This window comes from Furipterus horrens, unplaced genomic scaffold (assembly GCF_987537825.1).
Source record: "Furipterus horrens unplaced genomic scaffold, mFurHor1.1.pri manual_scaffold_5, whole genome shotgun sequence".
NCBI classification, from domain to species: Eukaryota; Metazoa; Chordata; class Mammalia; order Chiroptera; family Furipteridae; genus Furipterus; species Furipterus horrens.
Window position 1 is genome coordinate 4,979,661 of NW_028327175.1, and position 17,834 is coordinate 4,997,494.

At 37.5% G+C, this 17,834-nt stretch overlaps 1 protein-coding gene across 1 annotated transcript in view; it reads left to right on the forward strand.

Annotated features, from left to right (window-relative positions):
- The window catches only part of HCN1 (hyperpolarization activated cyclic nucleotide gated potassium channel 1), a 296,203-nt gene that overhangs the window by 107,272 nt on the left and 171,097 nt on the right, over positions 1–17,834 (forward strand). The gene's annotated exons all lie outside the window — the stretch shown is intronic.

Sequence of the window (17,834 nt, forward strand, 5' to 3'; positions counted from 1 at the left end):
GTGAATAAAGAGGTGAAATCAAATAAAGATTCGAGTTAGAGTTTCTGTAGAAATACAGAAGATTGGCTGTTTGAATTTTTATAGCAGTCAGTGTACTTAGTCAGTGTTTGGTCTTTGAAAAACAATTTTGAACTGCATGGGTCAACATATATGTGGATTTTTTAAGTAACTATTGTAAATGTATTTTCTCTTCCTTTGGATTTTCTTAATACCACTTTCTTATTTTTAGCTTACTTCCTTGTAAGAATACAGTATGTAGTACATATAACACAAAAATATATATGTTAGTTGACTGTTTATGTTATTGATAAGGCTTCCAGTAGACTATTAGTAGTTAATTTTCTGGAGAGTCAAAGTTATACAAAGATTTTCAACTGTATGGGGGTTGACTCCCTCTCTCTGTGTTGTTTGAGGGTCAAGTGTAAATGGAAGAAGATACAATTGCTTACAGTATTGAATTTCTGCATGTAGTGGAAGAAGAATTCAAAAGTCTGAGTCAAATAAATAAATATTAGTTGCATGGTTATAGAAATGTTTCTGAAATTTTCCATTGTGCCTTTAAGAAAAAAGGAGAATTTCAGAATTTCTTAAGTGACATAGATGAACATTTTGCAAGATTTTAAGGAAAGTGATTATGAACATGTTTATTTCACACCAGAGTTATAATGTGGGTGTTTTGTCTTAGGAACTTTTTAAAGTAGCCTCATTAAAACAGCTATAAAAGTATAAAAATGTTTTTTTAATTATAAAGAAATTTCTTCTTTGCACTTCATGTCTGCTCCCCATACCCATCCTGAGCCTCTGTCAGACTCGGAGAAAGGCTAAAGGTTGCAGATGGGAGGAGATGCTCAGGCAGGGGCTGTTAAGAAATAATGCAGAAGGAAGTCAAACCATCGGTTGGAGCACCACCTTTTAAGGTCACACTGGCCTTAGCAAAATGCACGCTCATTATCCATGGGCAACTTGATAGCTCCTTGCCCACTGTTTGCTTTCCTGATGGTTGCCTTAGGATATTTCTGAAACTCCACAGGGTGGATTAGATTACAGGGTGTCCAGCTAAATAGGGTCTGGCTAATTAGCTTTTCTTTATTTTGTTAATTGGGTTGTAAAATCTGCTAAATGCTGTCTTTGCAGGAGAAAGAACAATGTGGTAACCCTGGGCCAAGAACCTTGCTCTTAGAGCAAACCTGAATTTCATTAAGTTCAAAGATGGTGAGCAAGACAGTATTCCATTTGATTGAGGAGAGTCTTATATGTAACACTTTACCAGATTCATGGAAATAGAATGTTAGAATCGGAAGAGAACTAAGGGATCTTCCAGGTCCACTTTCCTCTTAACTTGAGAACCTCCTTTACACCATCTCTGACCTCCAGTGACTCGTTTTGTACACTTTATGCGGGAGATTCCCGATTTCGAGACACTGCCTGTTGCCATGGGCATGTCTGTTACTGATGCTCAGCAATACCTGCTTGTTTGGTCCCTCAGATGGCAAACTTCTTTTCCTGCTGTCTGGGCCCTTCTGAGCACAGTTGCCAAGGGCCACTCATCAGACGGAGCAGGAAAAGCTGAAGTCAGGGGCAGGCTGGAGGTCCGATAAGTGACGTGGATGTTGGGGTCCAGGAAGAATTAGAGGGAAAACGCAGAACTGTCCAATACAGTGGATGAACGTGAGTGACAGAATATTTAGCTCTTGCCGCTCGCTCCTCAAGTGACAGCAGTTGCAATCCACTTCCAGATATATTTTTGTAATTAATTTCATCGTTCTCATCTTTCCTTCCTTTAAGACCATATTTCACTAGAGTGTCTCCATCTGCCATTAAGGGGATCTGCATTTACAGTGCCTTTCCTTGTTCATATGCATTATCCAAAGGCAGAGTGCATTTGTCCCAAGAACTGATAAATAAAAAGTGTCTCACACGGGACATTTTTAATACAAAATTCAATGCAATCATGATATCTTTACCATAGAAATATGCTCTGTTTACGCCAGGAGTCTGTTTCAAGGATTTTACTTGATCACACTTACGGATAGAAGTGGTTAATGGGTAACATAAAAATACTGTGGATGTGGCAGTTTGGGGCTGCATAGCTCCAGGATATTGCTACATTGCCAAGGGGCCCGTCAATTGCCAGCTGAAATAAAATGCTGTTAAACTTGTTGATCGTTGTATTATTTGAGTCCACTGCTGCTTTCTTAAAAATCTCACCTGTGTCAACATCAACAACTTCGTCAAATCACAGTGGGAAATGGGGGCACTGCTCAGACATTAAAAAGGGCCTGCATTGCCGCCGAAGTTAATAGACAAGTCAGAGTTAATGAAGCCTTTGCAGTTCTTTGGAGAAGCGTGATAGATTTCACTAAAGAAGTTATTTATAGGCCAGCCCTTCCCGTAGCTGCAGCTCAGATATGAAATGTGAGCAGGGATCTGCTTCTGGTAGCCACTGTTTTGTTCATGGGTTTTTCTTGAAGACTGTAGGCTGATTTTGAGGTGTAATTAACATTTTGGCAACTATGTCAAAGAGAGAGCAAAGCAGTGCTCACTATGTGTACATTTTAAATTCATTTTGGGATCTGGATGTACGCTAATATAAAACAAATGACTTTATGCTTCTTAATCTGTTACTCTTTTGCTTACTTAAGAATAATAAATAAAATTGCTTTAAAAAAATAGCCGGAGGTCTTTGCAACGTATACATAACTGAGAAATAATTTGTTGAAAAATTTTCTCCAATTTATTATTATAAATTTGTTTTTTCAATCATCATTTTCAGGTATTATTTTTTAATTTTTTAAAAAATTTATTTATTTTCAGAGAGAGGGAAAGAGAGGGAGAAAGTGAGGGAGAGAAACATCAATGTGTGGTTGCCTCTCACATGCCCCCAACTGCGGACCTGACCTGCAACCCAAGCATGTGCCCTGACTGGGAATCGAACTGGGGACCTTTTGGTTCACAGGCTGGTGCTCAATCCACTGAGCCATACCAGTCAGGGCCATTATTTTCATTTTTAATTGGGGGGGTATTATAAATTTTTGATAGAGTTGCTCAGTCATCCTCCACAGTTACCAAATTGTACAGATAAGCAAACAGAGAATTACCAGCAATAGGTATCACTGCTGAAAAGAATATATATGACAACAAATGTCCTTAAGTTATGGGATTTCATATCATGATATTGACTATAGTCTAAATCAACAATGCCCTTTGTGAAGCAGTTTGAGAATAAAGGTAACTCTTACCAGCCTCTAAGTTCCTATCACTTTATAATTCTCTATAATTGTTCAAAGATTCCATTTCCATGGTGACATCTGAGAGTTCTGTTAGTATCTTGAGACATCATTCATTTTTATCTTTACTTGAACTTATGAATATGTTTCTTCATGAAACCAAAAAAGGTCATATATTACTAAAACCCTCCTGCGTTTTTGTGTTTTGTCTTTGATATGAAGTTAGGTGTCTAATCAAGAGGAGCATGCTATACTTTTTACTCTTTGATCATAGACTGGTTGCCCATTATCATCGCCATTGTACTGCCCAGCCAGGAAACGGCAGAAAATTCTGACAGACGTGCGTACCCCAGAGCGTGAAGCGACTTTCCAAAATTAGGCCGGTGAAGTAGATGGATACAGTGGACTCGTTTCAGAATGCAACTGTGTATGAGCTTTACTTAAGAATAGGGATAATGAGTTGCCATTGTGTGAATTATTAAGATCTGTGTGCTTCGATGATATAATTTATTTTTCTGTGCCTGGCTTTCAAAAATAGTATGATCCCTCTTCTCTTTTTCTAACAAATGTGAAATCCATACAAATGAAAATTATCTGTAGCTGTGATTTTATGAATGGTTTCCTAGAAACTACATTGAAGGGAACTTCAATCCACAAATGAGTTTTATATGCTCTTCTAAGGACGTGCAGATGGGAGGTTTGTGAGTTTTCCACTGTTGCTGTCAAGATACATTAAATATATTTTTGAAGGATGATGGTCAAAATTCTTTCAAGTTTAAGGTAACATTTAAGTAAGAACAATCCTTATGGAATGGACAAATACACATGTTTTAACAATGGGAGCTTTAGTTGGCCATTAAAATGAAAAACTCATCTATTACACTATCTATTTAAAGAAATAAATCAAAATGTCATTGCATTTTTTGTTTATTCACACAAACAAAGATCTCCCATATCATCCTACAACGCAGGGTCATTATCATCATTCATTTCTTTTGTTAAATCGAGGCTTATAAGCATCACTTAGATAGAGCGTAGTCTTTGAATTCTTCCTCTATGCAGAGCATGGATACTTAGTAGTCTTGGTGAAAAAAATTAAACTAATCCACGTGTCTTTTTTAAGTTTACGAAGTCCTTGGGGGAGATAGGAAACGTGCACCAATAGATTGAAGATGGGCCCTAGGCAATCCTGGACAATTATTAAATACAGCATTTTGAATGCTGAAGAAAAAGCGATGATAGTAGATGCCTATCATATTGTACTCTTCGAACCTGTCATATCAAACAACCATATTTTTTGACAAAATTTTTATCGTGTCTGAACAAATAAGAAGATATATTAAACCTGGGATAAAATTAGGCAGCTGACAAAGTTTCTTTTGCCAATAGTGAGATATGGGTAAATAATTGATAATATATTTACTGCTAAATATTGGGTTGACATACAACAAAGCCTCTGATTAAAAGGGTTATCAGCCTGAGAGATAATTCCTAATGGGGGGACTATTTCTATGACCTATGCACTAGAGCATTTTATATATTTCTTAGATGAAAACATTGAATATTTATTTACAAAATTTGTAGATTAAACATATTCTTGACATATTAATGTCTTGACACACAGAATCAGGACTTATATATTACAGCAACCAAGCATGATCAATCAACTCAAACCAGATACATTTTAATAAACATTGATGTATGTTCTGCACTTGGTTTCAAAATACATCAATGTGTTAAAATATAAATAAGCATTATGCATATATTCATATCTATGAATATGTATCTGAAGCAATATGAAGAAGATCCAGTAGGCATGAATGCTCAGCCTGATAGAATAGGCACACTGCTAATTTGATCTTATAAAACTACTGGTAAATTTTTTATTAAGTAACTCATATTTCTCAGTTAATATTAATAACTAACTCATATTCTGCATGGTAGCTAACAAAAATTCAGCATCCTGAATCACTCATTGTTCTGTTTTTATTGTTCTAGCAGCTTTTCCCTCCATTTTTCAGTAAAGAAACTTATGAGTTGGCCTCAGCTTCTTCACTCCTTTCATATCATTAGTCAATGAATGTATCATGTGTATTCTGTTGATATAGTTGGAATTATTTAGAGCTGTATTGGAAGTGAACAAAAATTAGCAATGTTTATTCACTCATTCATTTGTTTACTCATGTATCCCTACATCTAATAATTTATAAAATGGTTATTGAATACAGGCTACACAGGTTTTTTTTCAAAGATGTATATTGCCAGTAAGGAGATAACATTTTTTATAATAGAATTGAAATACAAAGTAGAAAATTTAAGTGCCAAGAGACATATGTAAGTCTACCATTAATAACAATGGAAAAGAATGATTTCTAAAGCAAATGATTAGTTTATCATTAGTTAGGAAGCCCTCAAGACAATTCCATAGGCTTTTACCAATGATTTTTACTAAGGTTATTTTTTAAATATCTCTTTACATTATAGAGTAGTCAATCTAACTTTTAAAGTGAACCTTTGGCTTTAAGATATATCAGTTTTGATTGCCATTTTGATTTTGAAATGGCTTCTTATTAATTTACTCAATTCAGTACAAACCACAATCATTCTGAATATACATCTAAACTCAAAATATTCTACCTTATAAGAATAAGAAACATTTTAAGTTAGAAGAATGATATTACTCTTCAGAGAGGGAGAGAAAGAAGTCAATTAGCAACACTGGGGAGCATCTTGTATTCAAAATGTAATAATATTTGGTTTTGGTAAAAACTCCATGATGCTTTAGAATCAAGTTAATTTATGCAAGAACAGGTTGACTGGAGTTATTTCCATTTGACCTAGGTTGAGGTAAAAATAATAATTATAGTACAAAGACATAGTATAAGTACCTTTGTATTTTTTTATTGTTCATATTAATATTTATATTCAATCTAACATGCCCTATAAGCAGCTCAACTCTTCTGTCTGTGCCAAGTCTCCAATCGCCTGAACATACACTGTACTTAAAGTGACTACATTTTCTTTTATGTGGTGCTGCTCAGTAGCTTGGTCTAATGACTTCTCCCAGTTCCATCAAGATCTGATTTGAGCTGAGCTCTGTTGGAAATACATGCCAACAAAAAAGGCAGAAATCCTGTCCCTGGAAAATACATGGGACAACTCAGGCCTCTCAGGGGCCTTCTGCATGTTACAGCTCTTAGCTGAGTTTATTAGAGGGCACTTACTTCTCAAACGGAAAAAATAATAATAATAATAATAATTATATATATATATATATACACACACACACACACATACTGCCAATTAGGACTATGTATATTCTAGAATAAGAAACAAAACATAACTATGTATTAAACAATAAAACTTGGATGAACATTTTTCATGCTTCTGCATATTCGTGTGCAAGATAATGACACTAATCCTCAAAGAAAGAATTATGTTTTTCTGACGTATCTGGCTCTCTATCAGAAAAATCATCATTTTAAACCTCTTTGATTTGAAAGTTCATTTTAAATATACTACCATTATTTATAAGGTAATATGTAAAAAGTTTACATTGTACTGTGTGTGTTACTCTTCAAGAATACTGATAAATAGCTATCTGTCCACCACTAAGCTGAAGAAATAGAACAATATCATTGCTTTTGAAGATGCTCTGCAACTGTTACTCTCTCCTGAGTCTTCCAGAGGGAGCCTTTCTCTTGAATTAAATGTTATTTATGCTCTTAATTTTCTGTATAGTTCTCTCTTTCTCTTCTTCTCCTTCTGTCTAAGAATCAATGGAAATATGCTCAAGAGAGAATTACAAAAAAAAAAAGGGGGGGGTGATTGTTTTCAAGTAATGTTCAATTGTGAAAGTATTTTTATTTCCACTTTCATGTTTTCCATATTTTCTGTTCTGCATAAGTTCATTATAGTTAGAAGAAAATTTTTAAAGAAAGGGTTGTAAATAGAACACATGGAAATAACACAACCAGGATCTCTGAACGTCTACTGTGTTCGAGACTGTGGAGTTTAATATGTAAACCGAAGGTAGAGATATCATGTATCATCTCCACTTGACAGATGAAGATACTAAGTTGGGAGAGATTTAGAAGAACTAGAGACTTGTGAGACTAGTCCTCGGTTACAGATAGAAAGAACCGGACCTGGTTTTTAAACCCCAACCTGTGTGTTTAATATGCCTTCTCTTTCCATATTGCTTCTCAGAGCTGGGGAAAGAATACTTTTCTAACTTTATTTTTATTGTTGACAGTAAATGTCAAGAATAAATTGTCCCTGTTTTCCCACCTTTGCCCACCCCCACCCAGCGCCGGCCCCTTCCCTCCAGGGGGGGCGGGGAATAGATGAAGGAGGGGAAAGCATATGGTTACATGGAGGAGGGAAGGAAAGCCCATCGACACAAAGTTAACATGTCACCTGAAAGTCTGTCTCACATTTTCTGAGACTTGAGAACTAGCAGTTAGATATAACCTCTCCAGGTCTAAGTCTATCTTAAAATCGCTTCTGAGGATGTTTGATCAAATTTATTGTCTTTGATTTTTTACTTATTGCAGAGTTTTCTTTTAATTTCTTGGTGTATTTTTTACTGACTCTACCATTTTAATTAATTACATTGTGTTTAACAATTTTAATCTATCACCTGGCTTCTTGATATCAATTGCTCTTTTTTTTTTTTTACCTTATTGCTATTTCAAAAATATCCACTGGCTATTTTATATAAAGTATATAAATGCAGACTAAGCCTTTTTATTGGGCATTTAGAAAGAGTAAGGCATATAAGTTATATCAGATACCAGATCCTAGTTCTGCCACTTAATAACTATGTAACTTTGGGTAAATGATTTAAATTCATGAAATTTTATTTCATAATAAGCAACTTTATAACAGAATTTATCTCACATGGTTGCTGGATAAATGCCGATATATATGTGTGTGTGTGTGTGTGTGTGTGTGTGTGTGCGTGTGTGTGTGTGTAGAATATCCTAGATATTAGTTTTACTTAGCAGTTATTCAATACATGGTTATTATACTTATTAATAGATTCCTTTATCATTCCTAACATCCAGAAGCTAATAAAACTTAGTGAACATTTGAAGACACAGGAAAATGAGACCTATCCTCAAGAAGACAGGCAGTTATAGGATATGACAGGGACATAAGTCATTCCAGTTAGGAGACAAGAATTTAAGGCCAGCTGTTACATTCTCGAGAACTTAAAGAAAAAGAAACACACAATGAATGAACAGAGGATGGAATTTCAGCAGAGTAATAGACATTATTTTAGAAATGAAATAGAAATTCTAAAGCTGAAAATACAGTATCTGAAATTTTGAAAAATAACAGAGTAGATTTAAACAGAAGGTTTGGAGTGGCAGAAACAAAGTCTGTTAACTTGGAGATGGAACTTAACCAGCATGAAGAATAGAGATAAAAAGAATGACGAAACTTAACGGAGCCTCACAGACAAGTCACATGGTTTAACATGTTGTTACTGGGATTCCAGAATAAGATGGGAGAACATTTGAGGAAGAAAAAAAAAAAAAACTGAAGAAATAACAGCTGAAAACTTTCCAAAAGACCTCAATTTACAGCTCCCAGAAGGTCACCTGGAAGCATAAACACAAAGAAAGAGTACCACATCCAGGCCCATTATAGTCAAACTGGTGAAATCAAAAATTAAAGAGAAAATTTCAAAGTTACTTAGAGGTCATGGGAAGAACTAAGAAACAAAAATAACTATCAATCAGAATTCTGTGTATAGAGACACTGTTCTTCAAAAATGAAGGTGAATTTAACCATTTTGATAGACAAATATGAGAAAAATTATGAGACCTGTCCTACAAGGTATTGAAAAGAAAGTTTCTAAGTCTGAAGGGAAATAGCACCAGTTGGAAACTCAAATCTCCAAGAAGGAATAAGAAGGTTACTAGAAAAGCTTAAAAGTAACTGGTCTGATGTGTGAAAAAAATATTTATGAATATATATGTGTGTGGGTGTGTGCACGCATATTCATATTACAGACAGTGTTTTTTCAACTCTGACACTGAAGAGACACTGATAGACAAAGGCAATGCCTTGATATTAAAAATAATTATTTACTTTAAAACAATGAAATGTATTGCATTTTACATAACATTTCTGAATGTCGAGTTTTATTTCTCTATTACTTTTCTCCTCTGAGAGGATTTCATTAAGGGATGCAGTAGACATTTTTATCCATTGAATAGATCAGAACCAAACGTGTTTCGATGTTTGTGCTATACGACAGTTCCAGTTGTGTACAGGTATCCCCTGTATATCACGGTACTTCTATAACACAGTTACAGAATTGGGGAAACTCCCGTATGACATGGTACTTCCATAACACGGTTTTGCTCTAACACAATATGATTCTAGAAGATACCCAGAAATGGCTGGTAGAAGAAGAAACTGATGAAGCAGTTTTGGTGGAAATGACATCTGGAATGTGTCATCAGGGGATGACAGCGCTGATGAAAACGAAGAAGTGAGACAGTTTACTCTGAAAAGCATAAAGAAAGGCCTAGACTTACCCAAACAGAGTCTTATTTCTCAAATGAAGATCCTTGCCCTGAAAGGAGCACAGAATTTGAGAACTTCAAAGTGCTTATCACCATATAATGAAATTTATAAAGATCTCTCAGCTAAAGACAAGCAATCTAAAATAACAGATTTTTTTCGCAACAAGTAGAGCGTAGATATCAAGATAATGCTGAAGAAAAGTCAGAGGATGAGGACATCTTTTCAAAAAGAAAACGCATTCGGTTAATGGAGCTTAGTAGTGGTGACGAAGAAAACATTACTTAATTCATATTAATAGGTAGGACTTTTGATGCAAGTTGCTTTAATAAAGATATTTCTCTTAATTATAAAAACATAATCGTATGATTTTTTTTTAATTTTTGGAACCTAACCCCGCTTTTTGTACTAGTTCTTTGTTTTGTACAACAGGGATTCGCTTAACATGGCGTTTGTGAGGAACCTAAGAACCGTGTGACCTGTATTTCAGTGGAGGAGAATCTAAACATCATTTATCTTTTTGCTTTATGTTAAGATCACCGCCCTATTCACATTGTCGGATGATGTGCATTCTTTTTCAATAAGGGCGTCATGTTACTGTTTTCAGTTTTATTCCTCCTGGTTTAGTTTCAGGGAATATACAGAAGATTTTGGCACCGAGCAGAATGCTGATATTTTATTTGGATAAGATAGGATTTCTCTGTCTTATTGCTTCAACAGCTTTCAGGTCAAGCATATAATTAATGTATGTGCACGTTAAACTGTATCAGTATGCTTTAAAAACAGTTTTCCACATTTTGAATTTTTTAATTTGTAAAATATGTTTTATTTGGACCAATACATTTTTATCCTTCTGCTCTGAAAATAAACCATATGCTTTTAACCAATTAAAACCGGCTGTTTATTAAATGAATTCATAGCATTAAGTTATTTTATTTCCAAAACCATTCCTCCCTGCTAATTTTGTCCAACCAACAGATGCATGTTGAGCTTGATTTTAATATTTTTTTTTTCTCCTAGAATTGCCCTACAGGCTAAAGCCACAGCTCCATCTTCTTCCATCAACTTTTATCTGTTTCTGACATATTGTGTAAGTTAGTTGTGCCTTCCTCCCTTTCTAGAGCATCTTGGGATGGTGTAAAATCCAGGCAGACCTGTGGCCTTACACCGAACCCCTGGAAAGCACACCAGTCCCCACCCACGGCCATTGAGTTATTACTGTCCTTGTGTAAATAAACATCTCAGGAGCATATGCTGTAGATATTGGGTAGTGTTCTTCAGGAGGCTGGGAGCAGAAATCTGAATTTTCTTATGAATCTCAGACACACTTAGTTACTGTGTCTTACTGTGTCTTAGAGTGACGCCAGCATCAGTTACTCTTCTCTGCGTTCTCCCACAACGGGCCACTGAGCAGATGGCTGCACCCTCAGAACTGTGCCCTGCGCCCTCCCCTAATAACTCCAGCGTCGGCCCTCTCTCTTTGCCTCCCGAGGGGCTCTGTAGTTTGCGCAACACGTGGAGGCCCTTCTCTGAGTGCGGAGCGGGGGTGAATTCAGCTCGGGCTCTGCTCCTTGGGGTGTACTCACTCGGCAGGCTCCCCAGAGGGAATGCTTTCTTCCTCTACGTTTATTGACCCAGAGAGGGAGCCTTTCTGTGATTCTGCCGTTCTCCCGTGCAGTTTAGCTGTGCCCCTGTCGGAGGGGACGCAGGGAGCGTGGTTCTTACATACTTCCCGCTCCTCACATGTCCGAGTGCGTTAACGAGGAGAGGAGCCGTTGGTTGTCACGCGCCTTGGAAAGGCGGATCAGGGCGTGCACGGCTGTCTCTCGAGAACCGTTGACAAAGGAAGAAGTGCGCCTTATTACATCACTTGCCTTAGAGATGCTTAAAATAGCAATTTAATAATGTAATTCCATGGGGATGTACAATACCAGAGAACTGACTTGGAATCCTAGACTTCGGTGAGGTGGCTTTTCTTTCATGTGTTGGTTGATGGATTGTGTTTCTGAGTTACGGGGAACACGCGAGGATTTTTCTTTTCCTAACCGGCTCTCTTTTCACAGACGTGCCACATTTCTGACACAGAACATCCGTGCTCTACATAAGAAGCACACATCACACACGCACAGACGCGGCTCTGAGTCCCCGCAGCTTGTTCTGAGCCAGACACGGCTCAGAGGTGCGTCCTCAGTGCGGCGGCTCCTGCCTGCAAGGCGCAGCCGTAGCTGTCCAGAGTCCCCGGCACTCATTAGGACTCATCTGTCTCTGTCAGCGAAGTGACGCTCCTCAAGGGCCAGCTCCGGCCGGGCTGCTCTGCCTCGCAGCATTCCGAATGAGGCCAGCGGCGGAGAAAAGAGAGAACCTGTGCTTTGCAGTGTGGTCTGCCTCGGGGAGTTACGTAATTTTTCTTTACAGAGGTCCATTTGCAAGGAAAATTGCAGGGTAAGCATAGTCTAAGTCAATTAAATGGCACATAATAAAATATCCTTTCTATAAAAGAACTCAGAATGCTGTACACAGGTCCAAATGAACGTAGTGGAGAGATTCTGACCCCCCGTGGCTGAAGGACAAAAACCAGTGTGTGATAACCTCTTAATACTTAGTTTAGAAGTGCTTTCGCACCATATGTTGTGACAAAAATAAAACATATGTGACACTGATTGTTTGTTTTAATTCAAGGGTAGGTTTTTCTTGATGGCTCTAATGAATATACCTAAAACCAAGATTTGCAAATATAACTTATCTCAATCTAGTTTTTACAAACAAAGTTAAATATAAATGGTTCCTAGGTTATACTCGAGGGGCTATAATTTGTAATACCCAGTTTTAATAGTTCAGTATGAAAGGTTGGAAATGACATGCTCTTATGAAAGTGGAGCCAATAGAGAAGAAAAATGCCCAAGCAGAAGGCTACTGCGACGATCCATATCACCTTCAAACACACCTGCCTGCTCCAACACGAAAGGAGCAAACTGTCGCGGCTGCACTTTTCTGTGCTGTTACAGGAAAGCGTCATCACAGACACGGTGGCCTCTCTCATTCTGTTAAGCTCTGTGGCCCTGGGCTGTGAAGGCCTACAGCCTGGACGCGAAGGAGATGATGACATTGAACAGGTAGTCCAACTGCAACAAGTGCTGAAGATCATATGGGAACACTGTGATGGGAAGACAGGAGGCAGGTGGGCTGTGACCGGGGAGACCGTCCCAGAGCGGTCACACTGGGAGGGAATCCCACGACAGGCTCCTCCTGGGCTGTCCTTCCTCAGCATCGCGTGGTCTCCACAGAGCCTGCAAGGTGATCTTCGTAAGCAACGGGACCAGCCGGGAGCCAGGATCACGCCTGTGGCTCCCAGGAAGACGCATGTCAGAGGGGACACTGTGTCAAAGCCAGGACCAAGGGCAATGGGAGTAGAAGTGGTAGACAGAGGGGATGAAGGAGGAGGCAGAATGGATTAGAGAAAGAGATAAGAAGTGGAGTTAACAGTGCCAGTCAGCAGGGGAGAGGCAACGAGAGACCCGGTCTACCAGGGAGCACTCAGTGTCTCTGTTCCCACAGATTATTTGTATGAAGCAGCGGAATTGGGGGCGGAAGTGATGACGGGTACAGTTTTAAGCATGGTGATTGTTGAATTTTGTGTGTGTGATGATTGTGTGTATGTGAGCCTTTCTTTAACTTTAGATCACTGAACTACACCAAATATTTCTTGGCATTAAAATTTGAAACGCATATATTTATTTAAATTATATTTTATTGATTATGCTATTACAGCCATCCCAATTTTCCCCCTTTGCCCCTCTCCCCCCAGCACCCTCACTCCCTCGGGCAGTCGCCACACCTCTGTTCATGCCCATGGGTCATGCATGTGAAGCCACTAGTCTGTGTCCTTTCTTCGTCTGCCTCATGGATCTAGGCTGTCTGTCTAACTCCTGCTTCTACCTGTTATGAAACGTGGGACCTCGGAAAAGACATGGGAAGCTCCCTGTGTCATCAGTTACGTACCTGTCAAATGGAGGCGGTAATTCTAGAATCTGTCTTGTAGAATCAATGCAAGCTTCCCATTAGTTATACACATGAAGTTCATAGTTTGTTTATTTTTCATAAAACTGAATTTATGTTAAATTTAATTATTTTAACATGTCTTTGGGAGTGAGGAGTACTCTTCATATCACAGTTATTTTGAAAACCAAGAGACTAAACATGCATTGGCTATAAATTCTTTATTTTTTTACCCCATACTATTTATAGATTTCACTTAGGAGTCCATAGTTATGAAACACCGTGAAATCCATAGCATATAGTCCTTATTAATTACATGATGCCAGTAGTTTTTGCCACTGCAAAAGGTATCATTTAAAAAAATTAAGTTACTATTCTGTTACTAATAAAAGGATAATTGGGTAAAGTTGGAGGTGCCAGTCCCTTTGGATAGAGAATCACCTCTCCTCTATTCAGAAATATTTGGTTGTTCTTTCAAGTAAAGATAAAATTATTACCCCTTAAAGTCATCTGAAAAAGCTCCAGAGCTCTTAGCACACAATCATCCCCCAAAGCCATCAATTGCCATGTATAAAAATACAAGTGTACATTGTAAGCTTACTGTGGAAGTTGTTAAAGCATTTTTTTAAAGTAACACAATGACTCGAAGAAGGCCCGTGTTGATTTTTTTATAGTGTATACAAAGTTTTTTCAGTTGTGAATTAAGCCCGTGATTTAGGAGTGGGACCTGATTCCTCTTGATATTTGTGACAGGGAGCTGAGAGGTAAAAGCCTTGGACCTGAGGCTGCATGTTCAGTAAAGGCTGGAGTGCAGCCTCATCCCGTGTCCCCTGACTTCTAGGACCACGTTGCTCTGTCTGCGGTACCCTTCTCTAGTTAGTCTCTATTATTATGTCTGTTTGTGTAATATAAATACCAGTTCAGCTAATAAAAGTGTCAGGATGTGAAGATACAAGGAAATCCAGACATTTAGCTTACCACATTCTACGTATCTTTTTTTTTTTTTAAATCTATAAAAATAGTTACATCTATAATATATTACTGTAATTTGGGAAGATTTAGCAAATATGTAGAAAAAACTTAAAGATGATCCCAATGTTAAAAATGGAAATATTTATAACTGCTGAGTTGTAATTAATAGAGCTGTAAAATTGAAAACTGTATCTTCATAATAAAACATAAAAAGTTATTTGGCAGTTGTGGAGAATGCTAGTTTTCCTTAAGAGCCTACATTATGAGAAAACATGTTTCTTTAGATGTTTTTAAATTCAAATGAGCATTTCTGATTTTGCCCATTTTAATTTGGTGTTCTGCCCAAGACACCATTTGGATCCGATCAAAATTACTTGATTTCAATACATTCCTCAATTTTGGATTTTTCCACAGTCATCATTAATTACCTGCTGTCTCCAAGCTGCACAGTACTTTCATCCCTACTTTGGCACATTTTAGAGGAACAGTAGCCCATGTCTCTAATAAAATGCTCTGGACAACATGACCATTAGAATAAGCCTCCACAGAGACTTTGGACTTGCCTTTACCTCTCAGTGGTCTAATGAAATCATGAACGTTGGCTTTATCTAATTAGTGACTAATTAGCTCATACATATTGAAAGAGTAAAGTAAAAAATAATGTTTGTATTTTTGGTTGGGTGATAGAATGTTATACTTTCTTTAGAGTTAGTATATAACAAAAGATTGAACTCTCTGGGAAAGGGATCCTTGAAATCATCAAACTAGAGAAAAATGATACATTAATGAGTCATGAGGAACTTCTTTTTCTTCTTGATATGAGTGAAGAAAAGATCTTGGGAACTTTAAGAAGCATTCGTTCAACTGGAATGAAGGAGAGAATAGATAACCTTATAAATGATCTACTTTTATTTTAAAGCTTAAAAAGCATATATCAATTTCTACTGTGCTTGAATTCATTTAAAAATAAGCTATTTCTTGCCCCATGTGACTCTATTAAACTTTTAGTTTCCATAAAGCTAATGGCACCTTTACTAAATTTCACGTGTCTTTACTTTCATAATCATATCTGTGATCTTTTTGTTAGATTTGCCTTCAAAGCCTGTGCCCTCAGTTTTAATGACATGGTTTGTACTTTTCTTATCATGAAGACTCAAAATCACAAGCAAAGACATTTTGGAAGAATGATCTTGTCATAGTTCATAGATTTCAAAGACAATGTCGTCCCTAAGCAAAATTTTAACAGAGGCGGTGTTTTCATTGGTGTCTTTCTGTTTACTCCTTCTGGGGTCTCTTGCTTATTTTTAACATTTATTTAGCAGCTCAGACTTTTGGAGGAGGTCATCACCTCCCTGGGACGTGGGTTCCACAGCGAGACAAGTGATAGAATGACACCTGCTTTTACCTCCACGTAAACTCGTTTGAAGAGCCAAAACTTAAAATTAAAAACTCTATGTTAGAATAGGGGTATTAATAAAAATATTTTTAATCCATAAAGTACAATAATGAAAGACAGCTGATCTGCAGTACTTACTGGTGCATGTAGGCTGTAAGTCAGTCCTGCTCTAAAACCTAGAATTCTAATGCTACATTCTAATTCTAATGTAAGCCATTAGTAGTATTGCTCACAGGAACATTAGCAGATGACTCCCAGAACAGAGAGCCTTGCTTTATAAATACAAATCAGTCACAGTGGGAGTTAGGAAAGGTGATCAGACAATTATGTGAAGGAAACCTGTTCTTCCAGAATGTATCCTATCAGATTGCTTAAGTAGTTAATTGTCCTGGTTACTATGTTTGAGAACCCACTGGCATAGAGATGATGATTTGCACTGCTTAACCTGAATTTGTTTACAAGATTAAAACACCAGAATAACCCACCTATATATTGGTAAAGAAATAAACGACACTAAAGCAAATGTATTGATTATACTTTTAAATTCTTCTTTTTACTAAGAGGATAGTGTATTTTGGGGTTAAAAAAATAATCATCCTTGACTTTGAAATCAAACGGCTGTTTAGTTTAGAGCCCATCTCTGCCATCGCATCACCAATTTAAGCTACTAAACATTTATTTATTTAATGTGCCCTCCCTGTTATGCAGTGCCAATACAGTAGTCCCTCTCTATATCATGGTTCACTTATCGCAGCCTCGCTGTATCGTGGGATTTTAAAAAATATTGTATTTAATTACTTATCGTGTATTTTTTGCTATATCGTGGGATTTTGAGGTACTGTATATGCATGTTGTTAAAGTTACGTAGGTTTAAGAGTGTAGAATAAATGTAAGGTTCCTACTTCGCGGGGGGTCTAGAACATAGTATCTGTGATGAGTGAGGGAATACTGTATCTGAAAGACAGGAGCTATGGAAAAACCAAAAGAAAGTGTTATCTACAGGAAAGAGGGGTTTTCTGAGACTAAGGGTTGAGAACAAAGGGTGATCTATAGAAGAGCTGCTTAGCTACACATGTCAGCAGGCGTGGATTAAGGTGCAGGAGGCTGGCCCTTGCACAGAAAGAGCATTGGGATTGGAATTGGTCAGAGAAATTGATGGATTCGAGGACTTAGAAGACAACAGACAGATTGTTCAGGATGAAAAGTTGAACGTAGTTCATGGAGGCTGAAGGCCTCCATGATACAGACGCTGGGACTGATGTCACATAAACTGTGACCACTTGCTACTGTATCCTTGAGAACTTAGACAAAGTTCCTTATCCTTTCTCTGTAAGGTGGACATTAATCTAGAAATGGAAGTTGGGTCAAGTCCGAAGGATGGCTTAAGTGACCTCAGCTATGGGAGAAATGGTTGACGAAACTGGGAATTAGAATCTGCTATTGTATAGCCAATTCCTTGAGTCACTGCAAGTTAGCCCCCAAGAAGACCAAGGTTAAATAATACAGAGCATCTAGGGGCAGAGTAGAGCGCTGGTGGACCCTAAGCCCTGGCTGTGCAGGTGACTGGTTCTGTGGCCTTAGGCAAATCAGTTACCCTCTCTCACCTTCACGTTCCTCATTTGCATCTGAACTTGGTTTGGAGGGGTCTTAATAATTGTTTTAAACATAGTTAACTTACTTTTTATGTATTTGTTAATGTTTAT